Source organism: Athene noctua, chromosome 1 (genome assembly GCF_965140245.1).
Source record: "Athene noctua chromosome 1, bAthNoc1.hap1.1, whole genome shotgun sequence".
In the NCBI taxonomy this organism is placed as follows: Eukaryota; Metazoa; Chordata; class Aves; order Strigiformes; family Strigidae; genus Athene; species Athene noctua.
In genome coordinates, this window is record NC_134037.1 from 110,614,778 (window position 1) to 110,635,380 (window position 20,603).

The 20,603-nt window shown below is 38.6% G+C and overlaps 1 protein-coding gene across 3 annotated transcripts in view; it reads right to left on the bottom strand.

Moving 5' to 3' along the window:
• Positions 1-18,253, bottom strand: part of LCLAT1 (lysocardiolipin acyltransferase 1) — a 121,022-nt gene extending 102,769 nt beyond the window's left edge. For 2 of the 3 annotated variants that reach the window (XM_074897338.1, XM_074897336.1), the window contains exons 1-2: positions 18,108-18,253; positions 17,823-17,934 (exon numbers count right to left, since the gene is read on the bottom strand). The gene's annotated coding sequence lies outside the window, so the exon portion shown is untranslated. The other variant, XM_074897337.1, reaches the window with a different exon arrangement.
• Between the last annotated feature and the right edge of the window lie 2,350 nt (positions 18,254-20,603).

Below are 20,603 nucleotides of genomic sequence, written 5' to 3' on the forward strand. Positions count from 1 at the left end.
AAATTAGATCTTACATCTGGGATTTGTTCAAACAGTTATTATAGAGCAAGGGATATTCTTGAGAAGCTGTCTCTCCAAGCCAGGAAGATCTTGTTGAGCTAGCCAGACATCCAAAGTGACAACTACTGTGGATTTAAACAGCCTTTAACTGTTGGAGGAAGTTCCCATTCTGCTGCAGCAACAGCAGGATAGAACCGGGGAAAGGAAGGATACAGCCATATTAATAGGCACCACTGGCATGACCTTTAAAGAACAGCTGGGAGCTACCAGCTTAGACAGTAGAACCAGTATGAACAGCCATGTAAAAAGATCAAGTCTGCAATGACTCCTTGTAAAAAGATTATTCGTAATCTTATACAGCCTACATTGCTAACACCACAGGGGGTGTAAAGAAAAGAAAAGAAATATGCCAACTGGAAGAGTCTAGTCTAACAAAACAAAAAAATGTACTCCTTTTGCCTGCATTATTTATAGTATGTTCATCACCACCCCAGACTATGAAATGTCTCAGTGACTTCCAGAGCACAGACGGGTTTTTTCCCCTCCAAAATATATAGAGTATAACACAACTGACAATCACTATTTTATGCAGTAACAATGCAATACTATGATTCACTTGCATTAAGTCTGACTAAATATGTCATTGCCTTTAAATAGAAAATGCAGCTAATAATTTCAAAACTAAAAATAGAAAGATCTGTGATGTGAATCCTATGTGATTTACTCCTAATTGGAATACAACATGCTGTCTTTAAAATGTTTTTGTAGGTGCTTTTCAGTTTTGCTATTTTTCACTCATGTTTGCTTTATTTCTTTTACTTACCAAGATAACATCTACATACAGAAATGCCTTTCTAGAATTTTATATTAAAAAAAGACTACATCACTACACCACTACAGTAACCATGCTGATAGGAAATGCAGATGCTGTTGTAACTGAAGAAAATCAAATGGCAGAGAAGATGACAATGAAATATGTTGGAACAAATGCACAAATAAACCCTTTATAATGAAAGGAAAGAATACTAAAAGTCTTCTAAAAATGTCAGCTAGGGAACTCAATAAAGGTCAAGACACTGAAAAGGAGAAGTTAATCAAAGATTTTCTGTATTTACAGTCTTTGTACCATAATTCAGTACAATGTACTCTAGGCTACTTTAAAGCTAAGAAAGTGACCTTTTCTTGCCAACATTCACTGTTCATTATCCCAAAAGCCCCAAGTTTTGCTTGAAAAAGCCAAACCTGTTGATGTGTGAACTGTCTAAATTTACACCTTGCAGGATACAATGGTATCAGGCTCCAAAACTACTACTCAGATGAGAGAATCTCCCCAACATGATTACTTTTCACTTGTTGGTTCTTGCATAAACCAAAATAAAGAACAGGTGGGGGGGGTGATCCTAGAACTCATTTCATATATTTTAAACAGCCTTTAATGTTACCATTCCCACCACTAGCAAATAGGAATAGGTGGGGCAAATATTTTTGTGTCAGTAAGTGTTACATTTAACAACAAAGCATGTGTCAAAGGCCAATTAAAATGTATGGTCACGTTTTGAAGTCACTGAATTTAGAGCCACTCCAAACTTATGAAAATAAACACGCATTTCAAAATGTGAGCATTTTCATTACAAAAATGATAAGCAGATTTCCATCACCTGAAGGAAAGTCACTTTATAATTTTCTTTAAACTGTCACTCTTGAAAGCAAAGTCAAGAATGACAGAAATTGTTTTTGATACTATGCATGCTCTTGAAACCTCTTATTTTGTAGCTTAACAACAACATTTTCCTGTGTTTAAAGTGTTTCAGTTCTTACAGAGCAAGACCATTACACAAGAGGAGAAACAGCCTATAGCAAAATATGAGTAGGAGCAAGTGCTTCTGTCCTTCCTCCCTCAGGAAAGAAAATTATTTTCCTATGGTGGCTTAGTTACAACATACATTTAAATTCTTCTAACAGCAACTAAAACTACTGCTTCAGTTCTCAACTCACACACTTCCTAAGACTTAAGAGGAAAGGAACCTTGTTTCCTAAATAACAACTTAAAGATGCAGAATAAGGGGTGTTATCTCCTGTGAAGCTGATTATTAAAGTAATAAATAAGGAATCTTTCATTTTAAGGAGAATCACGCTCTCCTGTGAATCGCCTATGGGTGATCTCAAAACAACAAAGATCACAGGACATTTGCACAACAGAATCACACAGAACGGCTGAGGTTGGAAGGGACCTCTGGAGATCATCTGGTCCAACCCTCCTGCTCAAGCAGGGGCACCTACCACCAGTTCTCCAGGACCATGTCTAGTCATCTTATGAACATCGCTGAGGGAGACTCTACAACCTCCTTGGGCAACCCGTGCCAGTGCTCAACTGACCCTCCCAGTAAAAAAAAGTGTTTTCCGATGTGTTTTAGTTTATGCCCATTGCCTCTGGTCCTGTCACTGGGCACCACTGAGAAGAGCCTGGCTCCATCCTCTTTGCACCCTCCCCTCAGGTATTGATAAAAAAAAACCCTCCCTGAGCCTTCTCTTCCCCAGGCTGAACAGTCCCAGATCTCTCAGCCTTTCTTCTTATGTCCGATGCTCCAGCCCCTTCACCATCCTTGTGGCCCTTCCTTGAACTCTCTCAAGTATGTCTAGTATGTGTTTGTGCAGGGTCTCGACCCTAAAAATTTCAGGAAGCATCCAGAGTGTCTTTATTAACTGGGAAGTTAAGCTCCTAAATGTCTCTCTAGCTGCTGCACAGGGCTTCTACAACAAGCAGAAAGAGCCCTCCAAATTCAGCATGAGGGGGCTTCCATCTTTAACCACTAGAATAATTTCTTTGGTCCCGGTCCTAACCGAAACCAGAATAATTAAGGTCAACTTCTGGGAAACTGAATTATGCCAATGCTACTGAAAATACCTCCCTGCTAGCTGCAAAATTAAGAGACTATAAAATCACTTAAACATTCATCAGCCCTCAGTTCCATTTCACACAGTTTAAATTTCATGAAGCAAATGATTAAGCTTATAATGTTGTTTTGCAATCTTGCAAGGCTGAGAGAAAAAGCTAACAAAAAAGACAAAACATGAAGATCAAGAAAATAAAGACAACATTTTCATACCAATCATTGCCAAAAATAAATGAGAAGGAAACAGGTGAAACTGTTTCCAATTTTAAAGCTTTTTTAACGTGTACAAGGTCTCAGTAGTTCTGTGTCATAGTATGGCCTAACAAAATAGTTTAAATTACTTTAAGATGAATATATTCCAAAACAAAAAGTTCACTATCTTCCAACATCTTTCTCTCTCTCTCTGCATTTTGATAGGACACAATACCAAACATCTAGGTAGACTAGAAGAGATGAGCAACAACTGAAAGATCCTTTTCACTTATTTATATTAAGCCATTATTTTTTCATAGTGCTTTCCAGAGCAATTTACAGTAATATGCAGTATGCAAAAAAGATATAATATACAAACAGAATGAGAAGTTATTTGATAAGCATATCTTAGGACATCAGAATTTTTAATAACTAACATTGCAAAGAAGAAAGAGATTAATGGTGACAGAGCAAGAAATAGAGAAAGTCATTCTAGTAACACTACATAGATGTCCTGGCATTGTTTCAGGATTCAGTTTGGCAGCTGCTACAGACACATCTTATCTTCAAACCATACAGCACAAAGACACTCAGACTAATGACTTCTGCATCTCAAAATGTTGATAAACTGGAAACTTTGAAGGGGTTTAGAAATTAATAGCATTGACACAAGTGCAATGAACATAAAAACTTGCAAAACTAGCTTTTCACAAGATTGCTCTTACAGGCTTTTCTATCCAACAAATACAATTAAGTGGTATAGATAAATAGCTTACGACTTATATTGGTGGGATTTTACGTATTTTACAGGAAATAAGAAATTTAAAGTGATTTAAAACCTCTAGCAGCGTAATTGTAAGCCTTTTTTACTGGAAACAGATTCCAAGCTTCAAATCAGGTTTGGCTGCATTAGTCACTAAGGAAAAATGTAATAATTTCCTGATACTTCATAGAAATTCCTAGACCAAACTACAACAAAAGTAATAATCCCTTTTAGAAGGAATATCAGAAAAGGATTCTCCTCCAGTTGCTCAGGAATGCTAGGGATTTTAAATATTTCAAAATGGCTGGCTGCAGTTCAACACAACATGGCTAATGGGACTCATCTATCAGTTGTCCCATAACACTTAATGTAGTCAAATGATTTCTCTTTATAACTTTCCATCTCTTAGCTTCTATACTGTCAGATAAAAATCTCAAGCATATAGATGGAAAAATACATCAAGATATATCATAACTGACCCTTTTAAACTCTTAAACTGTTTTTCTATACATTAAGAACCAGCTAGACTCAGCTACAAGATGCCCTATTAAAGAACATCTACAACCTGAAATTTTGTTAAAGTTGTTATACATTTCGATAATATAATTTAGTCACTTTTTATTATGCAGGACAGATAACAGAAATCTACTTTGTAGTGATAACATTTTTTTCCCCTGAAGATCTTACTTTAGAAGTTCACAGAGGAGTATTATTTCTCACTGGCAGGGAATTCAGGACGTTAACTGTAATTTGTAATCAGATATATCCGTAAAGATGATTACAGTATCCTCATCAACAGCTGAAGAAAAGATTTAACTGACCATCAAGCAAGGTAAACTAGGATAAAACTCCAAGCTGCACACTTCATTCAAAATGCATCTCTCCAAGTTACCCACCTGTAAAGATGTCTGCCAGTTAATCAAGTAAGATTTCCCTCATTCTAAATACCATAGAAGACTACAATATTTAGATAAAATAACTTAAAAGTACATTCTTAGACTTCATTGTGAAAGCCAACAAAGATTGGGCAAACCTGTCTATCACCAGTTAGACAGTATAAGTCAATGCATAGTGGCTCAGTATTAATTTCTCAAAAGAAAAGCATCCTGATCAACATCCTTCATCCTGACTGCAGAAGCATCAGACTGAAACTGAAAAAAGTGGTTCTAGATGGCTAATACAATTTTCACAAGAGTTACTATAAAGAAAATTTCAAAATGTGAATTGACATATTAAAAGAGGCTACTTTCCTGTTCTCCTTGGAACTATAACCATATGCTAAATCACTCATACATAAATACACAAAGAACTATAATGTTCTGGACATAGGCAAGATTTAAGTGAGAGGCATAAAGTAGGATCTGTAAAATTCAGGCAAACTGCATAATCATTTATGATTAACTGCTCTGTAGAAATAACCTGGAATACTGACAGATTTTTTTCTCTAGCCCTGACATGATTAGCGGTCTTGATACCATATTCAGGAACTCAGTCTAGTTACTTCTCTTTGGAGTCAGCATTGATCTCGGATATCTATCATTTTGCATAAAATAAAACAGATTGCCAATAAAGCACAGTCTCAGACCAAAGATGAAGTGATTCTGTGGAAGTCTAATATACAGTAGCTAGTTTCAGCCTGATAAACATTTAGGTCAGATACAGAACCATCAGAATTTACAAGAGAGACTACATCATCTTTAGTGAGGGGTCATCTTGCAGCATAATTAGTTTTACTACATTCACAGCTAAAAGATCAGGGGCATTCAGCACCACCCAGCACAGTTAGTGAATTGTTACCTTCATAATAAACTCAAAAATCATTTGGGATACTGACACTGCACAACCAAACATATAGAAATTGTACAACACCAGAATTAAAGTTGTTCCTCCCTGGCTGGTTTATCCGTTTTTTCAAACGGGAACCCTGACTCATACAATGCACATGCTTTGACAGCAGGTTAACAGAGAGAAATTACTTTGTGCTTCTTTCTCCCCTTCTCATAGTACAGTGCTAAAATTAGCCTAACCTATTAAAATCCTATGACAAAAACCACTTTCTGCCCCTCCTATATTACACTCATTATACTACTAAATATATTAATAAATTTAATAATGGTAGCATTCGTCAATTCTTGTATTTGGTCTTTAAGATGTTGGTACTTTTTCACTTTCTCTGTTGCTGCTTCTGCTGATGTTGTCATTTTACTTTCAAATCTTGTTTTGATATCTACTACTGTAGCTTTTTCTCCCTTAAGAAATACCAGATCTGGTTTATATAACTCATTTTGACTATCTTTTATCATTGGTTCTTAAAACATAATCCATTTCTTCTTTTTAGCTTCTTCTACAAATATATTACAAATTTGACTGTGTCTTAATTCTGGCATCCTGTACTACGGGGCAAAAGCCCCGTATGTGTGCAGGTCTCAATTTCCGCAATAACGGCATGATTTAACGTGTCTCTTGTCAGAAGTTCCCTTGCAGGATAAACATTTGCTCTTAATTGTAGGGCAGTGATAAGTTTTCGATGAGGAAACCCTCTATAATGTTACATGTCAGTCATTTATTTTCACAACATATCCTATTTATATTTTTAAAATCCAAGATCCACAGCACAAAGTATATGAATTGTGTCTGCCTAATCTGGAATGTTTCCAGACTGATCTTTTTCAGAATATTTGTCATTGTGCAGTACATCAAGCACAACTCACAGTTGCTATTAGCTTCAAAAGCAGCTGCAAAATTTTGTATTCTTTCTTTTACAGGTGTCCAACTTGAAACTTTTCAATAAAAGGATCACAATTAGTTGTTTATTAAGTATAACATTGTTAACAACAAGACATGTAAAGCAAAATCTAACTTCTCAGAGTGGCGTTTAACTAAAGAAACCCTCAGATTATCATCTTTAATCCTTTCTTCAGTTCAGCATACAACAGCAAGCATGAGCAACAAGTAAAATGGGTTCTAAAGACCACATTCCTTAAATCTTTAAAGTATCCCTAAAATACAACAGCAGTAAGTTTTTTAAGGGGGAGAAAGGTAATGTGTTAATTGAATTACAGACTGTCAATTCGAGTTTGCAGGCGTGGGTGAGATTAAAAAGTTTAGCCCATATATCATTCGGTATTTATGTTTCTACTGGTATTTTAACAAAGTCTAAGATCACAAGACCAGCGCGAGGAGAATTTTGGGGAACAACAGCTGCTTGTTTCTAATAGCAATCATGTAACTTGAGAAATGTAATTTTAGTATTTTCAAGGAACAAAAAGAAAACACTCTGATCTTCATGAACTTCCAGAAAATAATTGCAATGAAAAGGTAGGATATCTTTAACAGAGGAAGACCTAACATTTCCATATATGATATTTATGCTTTTCTAAAATCAAAAACTCAACATTTATGTAGGTCACATAACTATAACATCTAAGCATCCCCTTCAACCTCTTTACCTAAATAAATTTTTAAAAAGGGGCATTATCTAGAACAATAACAGATAATTATTTCTGTATTTGCTACATTTCAGGGTAGATCTGATAGCAGCAACAGATTAATGAGAGTAAGAGTAAAGTAGTAATTAAACCAAAACCTTATGCTTCAAACCATTACAGTAAATCTGCATGTTCAGTGTACAACTCCTTAAAGCCAGCAGGCTAGACTGGATTAAAGAAAGAGTAAATCTATCATATTTAATGTTTCATATGCCTGATCCAGGTACCTTTTTTATGTGCACTTCACTATTTTCCTCTACAGAAGCAAAGTAATGCTTCCTAGTGCTATTAATTGCTCATAAAAGAACCCACTTTCAAATAAAAATGTTAATATGAAAATACTAAAACATAACCTACTTTCTTTTTGATATAACTTCTGTCCTTCAAGAAGAACCAATGAAAGCAAGCTTATAGAATTTGAAGGTAATAAAGTATAATGACCCCAAGTCTTTTTTTTTTTTTTTTTTTCCCCTCTATTAGTTACATTGTAGTCAGAAAATGTCTTTATTCAACATTAAGGAACAGATTACCTAAACCAACTTCCTTCTGAAAAAATAAATTGGTGGCTTTTACTAATGATTGCACTTAGAAGAAGCTTATATAGAACTTCCCTAACCTAGCAAAGATAGTTAAAATGTTTTAATTAATCCACTTTTCCTTGACAAATATTTTCTTTACAGTGTTTTTAATATAACTCAATATTGGCTGCATCTTTCTTGACAGCTGGTATTTTCTTAACAGAGAATGTCTCAAACGGTCTATGTATAACATTCTTTCTAAAATTCATTTCCTTTCTGTGCAAGAAGTTAATACACCAGAAAAAAAAAAAAAAAAAAGCAGTAATGTTTCATGCCATGTGGGATATAACAGCTCTAGAGTTTTGCTTTAAATTAGCTCAATAACGTTTCTGTAGAAATATTATTAACAGGGCCGAAGCTCAACATTTGGAAAAAGGAAAAATCCTTGCCCACAACTTTGCTTCTCTCCAGATCTTACTCTAACATGAACTTTACTTTTAAGTTCTAGCTCTTCAGTGCATGCCTGGTGGAAATCTGACAGCTCCTAGTTAGGTTCAGCTTCGGGGAGAGACATTAAGAAGAAAACAATCATCTAGTTAAGAACAAGAGACCAATGGTTCTCGATCACATAGCTCCCAAACCAGAAATGCAACTTGATAACTTAACTCTAAACATTAAATTGTTCAAGACACTGAAACTGGCAGTAAAGCACACCATAACCTTTCTCAAGAGAGGGACAGACACTGAGGTCTCAGACAAGATGATGCAACTCCTAAGGGTGAGCTATTCCTACATACTAACACCAAATCCCAAGTTCTTAAGAGCTAGGAGAATTTTACCAGTTGCATGCAGGAGAACTAAGGTCCCATGTGCAAAAATCCTGGCAAATGGCATCTTTACAGAATACAGAGACCAAAGGCATTTGCTCTACAGTCTGTAATACACAGTCCCTGTATAGGTTGTAAACCCTTAGCTAAATGGCTAGAGAGCTACAGCAATAACAGCAGTCTAAGTGATGAAGAAATACCTGCTAATAATTTCTCTTTCCTCTTGTCATGCTATAAACATTCATTAAAATATTATTCTTCTGCCAGATCAGATCATTTTCAGTACTGTTGAAAATGTTAATTCTAAAATATTCTGCAGCCTGTGGAATTCTACATACAACAATATTTTGCAACTACTATTTTTCATTTTTTGGATATTTCCTAGCCAATATGTCATTTTTTGATACTTCCACTAAACATTATCATCTGTGTTAATACTGTACATAGAGAATAGCTTGCACTGAAATCCAAAGCTACCAGACAGCTTCCCTAAGTTTTAAGGTTTGCTTATTTTACATTCATGAGTAAATGCTGTTCGCAAACTTCAGCAAAAGCCTGTCCTAATTATGCCTTTATCAGCTAATTCTGTATTTCAAGAGAAAGGGAGAGATGATGGAGATGGGAAATGTAATCTATCTATCTTTCTTTCTAACATGCAAACTAGTTTTAGCATTCTGCTCACAACAATGATAGCTTTCATTCTGAAAGCAAGCTTATTCTGCATGCCCAGTGTTCATTATAACAAAGCTATGGACAATATGTGCAACGCTAGTTTGCTTAACAGATTTTGATGGATGTCTTACATAAAGTTTAAAAAGTTAAAACAGCCATATTTACCACCTTTATTAGCCATTGTCTACATGTAAAATGAACAAGAATCTGACACACTTGGGGCCACAGGCAACATGGGAATAACTTAAAGCTTCCTTTAAGAAAAGTGAGATATTTGCCATAGCCGTTTCAAGGGCACAGTGCTGTTGCAGAAGGGTGATGGTCTGCCAGGCTGCAAAGGCACAGAGAGAAGGCAGACCATAAGAAACTAACATGTGACTGACACAATTAGAGCTTATTAAATCCTCTAAACTTTTCAAAAGGTTCTTTCTTCAATTAAAAATAACTGCTATTAGTGTATTTTCAAAGATACTCTACTTCACAAGGGTGCTGCTTATCACATCATAGTGCTCTTCAATAGACTACGAGCCTACTGCAATTACTTTAACAAAAAAACCCCTAATTTTAGCTATGTTCCCTTTAGACAGAAGGTAACATATACTCCTGTTATCAGCAATCATTTTAGCAACAACCATGTTGTGACCACTCAAGCCACATTTGCTTCTGCCTGTATTTAATTTCCATACTACCATAACTACAGAGCCTTTGTCTCAATTTTACAGATCAGTCATCTCTCAAGGTCTTTCAACAACCTACTGTAATAAGAACACACACAAAAAAAAGTAGGGCTGTTTATCTTTGCAAGAGAATTCTCATTCAAAAACTATTAAAGTGGCAGACAAGATAAACAGAAAGCTGTTTTATTCGTTGTCAAAATCTAAATGAGATGTGTTATTCAGTTAAAGCATTTTCTTAAAGTGGGATTTTTTTGTTGCTTAGTGGAACTGACATTGTTCAGCATCTAACCCTGTATCCAACAGAAGTGGAAAACTAAATGCTTCTCAATATTTAGGAAAGAGACCAAGATTCTTTCTTCAGAGTAGGACTGGGATACAGTACATACAATGCCTACCTCTACTGCAACATAAGTAAAAAAATTCTTTGAAGAAAGTTTTACAAAAATTACTATTTTAAGTAAATATTGGAAATTGGGATCTAAAGACACAACCATTTATGACAAAATAATGAGGTATCCATTTTGTAATGAATAGCAGACCCATGCAAGCACTGGAAATAGTGGATAACTGTCAGTATTTTATTTAAAACTTGGTATTCAAGTGAAAATTTAAACCTGATGTTCCTAATAAAAAAATACACTTCTCCAAGAAAGCCATAATTTTGGGAGAGACACACCCTTTGTCACTCCCAATGGTTAGAAATAGATGAGTCTGCAAAACACTTCTTGTAAATCAGATTGGCACAGAAGTATTTTTCTAAGGAAACTTTAATGCAAAATCTATCCATCTCATGGAGACAGCACAACATGCAGTCAGAACGATCCTTTCTGAAACAGTCTACCCCCAAAGTTTAGAAAGATCAAACATACCCAGAACATTACATTCCATCCTCCTAGACCGTCTGCAATTATTTGAGATTAAACCAAACACCCCCTTTCCAAATGTGAAATACATGCCAATTCCCAGAACATTAATTGTTTCCACTATCTGATGATGAATTACACATAATTAGTTCACTGACAGTGCACCATTTTTACTTGTCCTAAGGACAAATCTACTGACCTGGGCAAGAGACCTCGACGGAAATAGCTAAAACTGTTTTCTTTTTAAGAGAATTTACTAGTTAGGTTGACAGATTTAGTGGTGTTTTCACATTGAAGAGGGAAGACCAGAAGAAAGCTACTGTCTATGCAGGAGGCCAAAAGGAAATGATTAGCCTTTACCTTACCAGACTCTACAGACTGCCTCAATAACCTTGGCATAAGTGCATTACCTCACACTTTCTGAAATGTTGTAATCCAGAGAAATAGGTTTTCCACGAGTGGAGAGTTTAAAAAAAAAAAAAAAAAAAAGACGACTGACTCCCAGCAGAGACTTAACAGCCTTGGCTTTGTTAAAGGATCCAGTGACGACTTCCCTGCAGCACACCGCCTCAAACTCCAGCTGATACACAAACTAAAAAAATTTACACAACAGAACTAGGAACAAGCTCCAAGTTCTCACCATAGCCTGAAAGCCAGTCTGCAGTTCCATTAACTGCCAGTTTGCAGTTAACTTCGAAAAGTTAACTTCCATAGATGAACATGATTTCACCACTGTCTCCAGACTTTCTTACCAGAAGAGTTAAAAATTGCTTTAATGAGCACAAAGCATGTTAACTGCTATTCGGTGAGCTGCAGGCTTGAGAAATTCCCGCTGTACCACACAAATTCTGGGTGTTAGTCCTGTTTACGAGAAAAATCGTTGACCGAAATTAAAAAGTGTCTGTTCCATTTAAGTTTCTTAAAAGTAATAGCACAAGCTGCAGCAATTGGAAAAATGGTAAACTTTACCAGTCATTGATAAATTCACTATTGGTTACTATTGCTATAGTATTATCAGCTTTTTCAAAGCCAATATTCCTTACATTCTAGCAGATCATTAAAATCACAGGAACAAAAAAATTGCAAATTAAATTGATCAGCTGAACCGGCACATGATTACTGTAAGATTAAGTATTAAAAACTACAAGAACCTAGTCCTTCTAGCAACTAAATAATAAAATTAAGCATCTAAAAAATTGTCAAATTTCTCACAGTTCCATGTCCAAACCAGGACACTATTTCTTTTCTACATCATTTTCACTAAAGAAGCAGTGTGTCAAAGCTAACCAGCACATCTCCATAAACACACTGCATTCCATATAATGGAAATCCATGCAACTCATCTCCCTCCTATGACATTTGTCCTCACATTTCTCTGTGAAAGCATCTCACCCTATCTGTGATCAGTAGATATGGTCTATCTGAAGAGAAGTCTGCCAACAGATTGACTCCCTTGATCTCTAGATGACACTGTCAACTGGAAAACTTTCTGAGTATAGCAAAGACTCTTTTCCCTTTATTTGGGTAAAAATAGGGATATAAGACTGGTAAGAGTTTTGGGGGTCTTTTAGCTCGTTTTTTTAAAATACTTCTCTAGAAACTGAACCTACCAAATGTTTAGCAGTAATTCAGGGAGTTGTAATAGTCACCTGATAGCTTCAATTCAGACTTGTTCCCACTTCTATTTCAGAATACAATATTGAATATCCTCTACACAAAGCTGAACACTTGTTGTACATCTATTTACAACTTCAACTTACAAACTGAAAGTGGTAACTGTACCCTGTACAAAGACGACCAATGAAAATGTCAGTAATCTCCAAAACAACGCTTGCATGGAAATCAGGAAGAACAGCAAACATTTTATTTTGCTTTGATGTTGTAACTTAGCTGCTTGATGAGTCAAATTTACAGTTTCTTTCTGAACAGCTACCTTTCAGATTTCAGAAGCACAGCATGAAGTGCTTTCAGTGGTATTTACTACAAAGAGACTACTAGTATCAAGTAATATTTGAGCCACTCTATAAAAGTTTTTTGCAAATAAATTGTAAAAACACTTCAAAAGCATTAATCAGCTTAAAAACATTCATTTCTGCATACATTTTTCTATATAAGTTAAATCACATTAGGCAAACATGCTTTTTAAAATATGGCTTGAGCTAATTTTAAACATGGTTGGAAAAGTTTGGCCCACACTGATTAAAATCTATATTTAAATGAAAGGAAAATTTAACCACAGAAACCGTGCTCATTTTAGAAAAACAAGCATATCATTGCCAAAGTGCTGTCCTAAGTTTAGATTGCTGTCTGACTAAAACATTACAATTACGAGAAACTAAAATGGATTTCTAAATGTTTCAAGATGAAACAGCCATTGGGTAATTTGCAAGATATGCAATTATCTTCTGAATTCAAACACATAATGCTAATATTTGCTCTGAACAATACAGGCTGTAATTCATTGCTTGTGTGGAGACTGGTGAAATCGATGTTAAAAATCAATACCAACACTAGGTAAGAGTAACCATAATGAAACCTAAGAGCAAAATTACCAAGTGATGCAGAATTAATTACCTAGACAAAGAATTTTCCTTGAAGAAAAAAACGTTTTTAATCTTTTATCTACTGCTTCTGTCACTCCAAGAGCTGATCAAGCTGAACAGAGGATTCTCAGCACTTTTATCACTGTTAAAACTGCATCAGTGGCCATACGAGGCAGTTGATGCAAGCTCTCGCATATAGCAAGACACTGACATATTTACTTTCAAACATCAGACAGGGTCTTCCTAATAGGAAGGGTCATACAGCCTATTTTCTGTTAGTTTGCAATTAACATTTATATTTGGGTGGAATCATTACCATACCATGCAAAAGTTGAAAGGAAATAAATATATATATAAAAATCACACAACAACTGCAAATCTCCATGTTCATTTCACAAATAACCATAATAAATTCTAGTTACTTTGAACAGCAAGTTAAATCTTGATCTGTGACAATCACTACCAGCTTCATGCAACTAACAGGATTTCAGGAAATCAAAGTAACTCAATTCCTGATTTAAAAAAAAATTGTACTGTGTGTACTTGTCAGTACCTGCACTGCCTGCTACTGTTTGACTTAGGAGGAGAAATTAAAGGCTTGATTGTGTTTTATTTCTTGTTCTCCTGTAAAAGCCTGGGTGCTTGGTTATCCTTTGACTCTTCTGACTACAACCAGCTCTGTCACTTCACTGATCTGGTGAAGTACAAAACAATCTGTCATTCATATATCAAAGCACCCAGGAACTGTTAGCATGTCTGGGGACACAGTAGTTTATAGGAACACTTCCATGCTTCCAACAGTAATTTTATAAAAGATTAGAGCATTTTCAAGAAAAATTAATTCTCTTTCTGCAAGCATTATGTGGTGATCCACATAACTGCTTCATATAGACCCATCAGGCAGTCTATTCAGTTAGCCTTTGTGGCACCTCTGAAGCTGCATCAAAAGAGAAGAGCAAATAGATACAGATTTCTTTCAATCGTAAAACATGTTTGATGTCTTAAAAAAACCACCATAAACTCAATGAGAAAGCACTTCAGATTAAGCAATACCTTTCAGAACCACTGGAATGAGAGCAATACCTGCTCCCTTGATACCTAAAGTAACGTAAATAGCAGGTATTACACCAAAGGATGCTCAAAAATAACCCTTAAGAGTCATGGGAGCTTTAATACCACAAATGCAAAGTCTTGGAATGACATGTTTATGAGCAGAAGGATGAAAAGAAACAGTTTTGTTTCCAGGAATCCCCAGGAGGGGGAACAACAGAAAACAAACCAAAACAAAGCCCAAACAAAAACTAAGCCTGCTGTCAGATTAAATTCACTTTCATGAGTTTGAGAAAGGATAATGTGTGAACCTAGTGGAGCTATTAATTTTGTATTGACAAGTAGACTCCTCCAGTTTTGAACCTCTGAGCACATAAGAAACCCTAATACAGAGTCACAATGAACCCAACTGCGAGCCTTCAGCCACACTCAGTGGGGATCTGTTTCAAGAAGTCAACTTTCTGAAGGTTTCATTTTCCCCTCTCAGCTCTTAAGTGTTGACCAAACATCACACATGCAACACAAACAAGCCAGGTCTCCTCAGTCCATAGCTAATAAAACATTAAAACAGATTACAGAATTCAATACCACATACAGAACATGAGGAATCGTCTGTGTGTTCTCAGCACATAGTCTGAAGAAACATGGGAACAAGGGAGGGAGAACCTTGAACAAGACAGTAAGTGGAGGAGAACAAAATAAGGAAAGAAAGAAGGACAGAGGAAAACAAAGATTTCTCATAAGCAATGACCAGGTAGGAGGATAGCATAAATGGAGACAAAGACTCCACATGTCCCAAGAAGCCGGAAGAAGCAGCCGATAAAAGGAAAATACGTGTTTTGGCAAAGCAGAGATGGGAGGAGTGCACACTAAAGGACAGGACAAGTTATAGGAAAGAAAGGACACAAATGGTACTGTCTAAATAAAAATTAAGAGATAGAAACTCTACAGAGAGAAGTCTTGGACAGAATCAAATAGAAAGCCAGCAGAAGGACAAGAGGATTTGCACCGGAGACAGTTCAGGTGATTAAGAATCTTAAAAATAACTGCTGAAGAAGTAGAGACTGCAGGAACAGACGAAACACATGACAGCCTGTCAGCTGAGCAACTGGAGAGAGGATTTGCTGGACTGTTGTGGTTTAACCTCAGCCAGCAACTAAGCACCACACAACTGCTTGCTCATTCCTCCCCCCTCCCAGTGGGATGGGGAGAAGAATCAAAAAAAAAAAAGTAACTCATGGATTGAGATAAGAACAGTTTAAAAAATAAGATATAATAATTGTGATGAGAAGAAATATGATTAAAAAAGAGACATAAAACCCCAGAAAAGACAAGTGATGCACAACGCAGTCGCTCAACACCTGCTGACCGATGTCCGAGCAGCAATCTGTCCCCAGCTAACTCCCCACAGTTTATATACTGAGCACGCTCGATGGCATGAAATATCCCTGTGGCTACTTTGGGTCAGTTGTCCCAGCCATGCTCCCTCCCAGCTTCTTGTACACCTGCTTGCTGGCAGAGCATGGGAAACTTGAAAAATCCTTGACTTAGTTCTGGCCAAGTAGGACTTATCCTGAAACGTCAGTGTACTATCAATGTTATTCTCACACTAAATCCAAAACACAGCACTGTACCAGCTACTAGGAAAAAAAATTAACTCTATCCCAGCCAAAACCAGGATATGGATCAAGTAACCCTAACAATGCTAAAACGCCAAGTGTATAGGAAGATGACACCTCATTACATTTCCAATTTTCTTTTCAGATTTCTTTCATGAGGAAGGTAGGGAACTCCATGAAAGTAAAACTCATCAAAACAAAGGAGTTGGAACATACCAGAATAAAGGCTTCCCTGTGCAACTTCAGTTTGGCTTTTACCGTAGGACACAATATTATTTTCCTTTCAAGATTCCTGCATCACTGAGTACACATGGTAGACCAGACCTCGAGTCTAAATAAGGCTTTTTAAGAGACTTCCCATTTTCAGCACAGAAGCTCTTTGGCAAGAAGTGAATGGAGAAAAGACTCTGGAAAGATGGGAAAGTTCCTTCATAGACTTACAGTCCCTTCACTCTTACCACATATTCACTACATATGGCTGACTTTTTTTTTAATCCAAACTTTTCAGAAGATTTAAGTGTAGTCCTGATTTTCTGAATGACCAATCTGAGATTTGGTTTCTTGAGGTACAGTTTCACATTATACTTAACCCACAGCTGGTTTACATTAGTGCAGAAGGAGAAACAGCTTTCATTCATATCAGAGCAAACACTCACTAGAACAGCTTCCATCTGACAGAAAGCCATCCCCATAAAACTGTTAGATCGACTGTCCCTGCAACCATCCAACCACGAAATCCACTACAAAGAGAGTAGCAGTAATCCATGGCCAGTGATGGCAAAGGAGTGAGACCACACTCTGCAGCTGCAGCCCACACACTGACCAAACCATGTATCCACACTGCTAAACTTTACCTTGATTTGCTGAGAAGCCAGATAGTACAGCTGCCACTGAAGCTTTGCATTCAGAGTATTAGATAATGCTACAAAATCTGCTGACAAAGTCAACCAACTAATGTCAGATTTCTGTGTTCAATTTAAGACAGACTTTGGCTTTCCTTCTTCTTTTATCCTAGTTTCCCCATTTGTAAAGTAAGAAGAAGGGGGTGGGGGGGAAGACCAAACATCTCTCTATGTTACAGTGAAGTTTGTGCTTGAGAGACACTGAAGTAATGCTGTGTTAACTACTACTGAAAAGTCCAAGTCTTCAAAACCAGACAGCTACTGTGAAGTAAATGAGCAAAATACGCTACCTGTTATGCAAGCATAGTCCATCCCATCCACTAGCATAAACGGAGTTTAAAAAAATAGTCTAGTGACAACCAAGTACTGTATCACATAAGCATCAAAGTGAAGCTGCACACATAGTTTAATTCTAGCACTTATTTTTAGTAGGCAGCTTTTTGCAGCTACAGTTGTGCTCTGAAAAGCCTGGCTATGGAAAGTTACATGCCTTATTCTGATACTCACCCTGCACCTCTTACACAAGAGACCATTCAGGTCAGAGTTTAGCTTTGGCAGAGGGCAAATCTAGCCAAGAGAGCAGCATACACGCCAGTACCAATGGGAGAAATAACAACAGACACAGTAAACAAGGAAAACAACCCAGATACAGTTGGCAAAAACTGTCTGCTGTGTATGCGCAAGTCATAACAAGAGACACTACTCTTCCCAAGAGGAAAGGTACTAAGAATGAGATTATACCAACAAGTCTCCGTTTATTCCTCTAGGTGTAACAAAAATAGCAGCACTGAAACCAAGGTTTCGGGTAACGTACACGTTTCACACACACTGAACGACTCTTCAAACAAGCTCAAGCACTCTCCTCCAGCGGCTCCTCCTCTGGCATCGCCGCGGCTCCCTGCCCTCCTACAGCGCGCCGACCATGCCTGGGGAGAAACAGGAGGCAAGTGAGAGTCCGGCCGGCCGCATCCCGCCGAGAAAAAAACGGCAAGGCCGGCCCAGCGGCAGAGACCCGGAGTCGCTAGTCAGCCCCACCGCGCCGCGGGGGCCAGCCCGCAGCGCCAGCACCACACCGCACCGCACCCCGGGCCGCCCTCACCTGAGACGGGGCAGCGCCGCGGCGGGAGGAGGCTCCCGCCCCGCTCAGGGAGCCGCCAGCCCGGGGAGCGCGGCCACGCCGCCGCCAGCACCCAGCGTCGCCAGGAGCGCCGCCGCCATGTTCCCGCTGCCACCGGCGACCTCTGACCCCCCAATCACTTCCGGTCACGGCTGTCAAGCCGTTGCCATGGCACCGGTCCTGGCCCCGGCCTCCCTTAAAGGGGCAGCAGCCACCCTCTCCCCCTCGCAGCGCCGCGCCTTACACACCCGTGCGGTGACCGGCCTCGGCGACCAGGTGGCTGCGGGAGCCGTGGGCCCGGGAGCGGCCGGCCCGGTGCCGCACGGGGACCCGCCGGCACCATGGGGTTCAGCCCCGCTGCCCTCGGCCGCCTCTCCCCAAAAAGCCGGGGCCACCCTGCGGGCCCCTGGCTGGGAGCTTGGGCCCCTGCTCGCCTCGGAAGGAGATTTCGGCCAGGCCTCTTGGGGTACACGGAGCCGTGCTGCCGCTCCCCTGGGGCACCCAGTGCGAGAGGAGGGCTTCGGGTGCTCGGGAAGAATAAGCTCTCAATTTAATTATTAGCTAAAAAGGGACAGTGATTCACCAGCCCAACAGTGCCATATGAAGGGGAAAACCCTAGTACTGTTAGCCATGGATTTTTTCATAAAATAGCCTGTCGGGTGTGAGAGAAGCGGAAAACGATGGTGGCATGATTTTCACTGCTGTGAGGAGATGGTTTCTCTTAACTTTCTCTAAAACTGGCAATATTTTCGGCTTTTATTGCACTGTGCTTTACTGACGCTCATTGCTAACGCGGTTAACCTTTTAATACTCTTTCAACATGTATGTTTCTACAAGGTAAACAAATCCGGTGAAATCCCCAATCCAAGAAGGAAAACTCCAGGAGGTTTTAAGTTTTGCGTAAAACCAAAGTGAGCCCATGTCCAGCAGACTAGAGGTTAGGACCAAAGCAACCCGGGCTCTCTTTCTGACCCCACAACAATTTCACGTGCACAGGCAAACGTGCCCCTCTGGAAAATTTCTGCAAAGTACAAAAACCAGGGCAAAACCTGATTCCATACCCATTTACAGATATATTGTCCCATAGTCCCTCCCCTGGTGGCATCCCTTTTCTACTGCAGTTAGTTTTGAGGACAACATCGGCTCTTCTGAAGTGCCTACCATCATTCAGTGAGAATTCACTGCCTTAATAAGTACCTTTGCAGAGCTGAAAATCATTCATCAATTTGGTCAGTTATTGAAATTAAAAAATTAGGAAGCCAGGCTTCTGGGAATCTAATCTTAAAAGTCATTAAAAATGTTGGAAATTCCATTGTCATCCCTTTAGAGGGATCTCATTTGTTCATTCAGCCTGGAGAAGCAGAGACTAAAGGGGGACTTAGCTGTTGTCTTCCACTGGTGGAAGGTTATTGAGAAAGTGGAGCCAGACTCTTCTCAGAGGTGCACAGCAAACAGATGAGAAGCATTGCTCTCACATTGCAGCAAGAGAAATCCCAATTAGATATAAGAAGAAATTCTTCAAAATGAGGATGGTCAAGCACTAGAACAAGCTCCTCAAAGACCCTGTGCAATCTCAAAACTGGTTTGGACAAGTTCTTAAGTAAAAGTACTAATAGAATCCCAAATCCTTCAGAATTACTTAGGTGAAGAGAAGACAACTCCTTACTAGATTGCACTGTCTCTGTGTCAGGAGGCTGTCTGTTGTGTGATTCAGCTTACCTGACTTGTGCTAACTCAGACTTTGTCATCAAGCTTCCCCCCTCTGCACAGCTCCAAAAAGTGACCCATCCTAAAATGGATGTCTCAGACAGCTCAGCACATGAGGAGCTGAAATGGCTGTCTTTGGTAGCAGTCTTACTGATAAGATAGTGAAAGCTAGGTGAAATGAATCCTCACTGGTGCCTTCTGAAAGTAAAGACAAGAGGAAGGCAACTTGCAGAATTTTAAGTAAGCACAAAACCTTAGGATGAAAGAAATAACATAGGCAGAATGGCTCCAAGGGGAACATGCGTCTTGGGCTGTCAGCCATTGACTCGTGGTCAGGCTCCTGGGCAGCCTCAGAAGTTTGAATAGAAACAAGGCATCTGCACTGATGGCATCTGCAATAGGCCTCCCAGTACAGTCCTGGGATGCTAAACGGAAAGCTGTCCCCAAATTATTATACTGCTGTTGTATAGGAAGGTGAGAGAGGTGAAACTGCAGTCATATCTACATGTGGCTTTTGGTATTTTCATGCAGGGAAGTCACAGCTCTTTTCAATAGTTTGATAAACTGATAATGGGAAAAAAAGCATATGGCTAATTGTCTCTCAGGATAAAGCTCTCTGTATGGAAGAAATCCGTGCTAAAATGGGTTAATAAGATCTTGAAGATTTTGTTGCTAAATAAGGAGCTTTGGCGCAGCCAGAATCTTACTGCAGCCCACTCTCTTCCACTTCCAGGGTGACCCTGGACAAATCACTTCACTCTCCCTATCAGT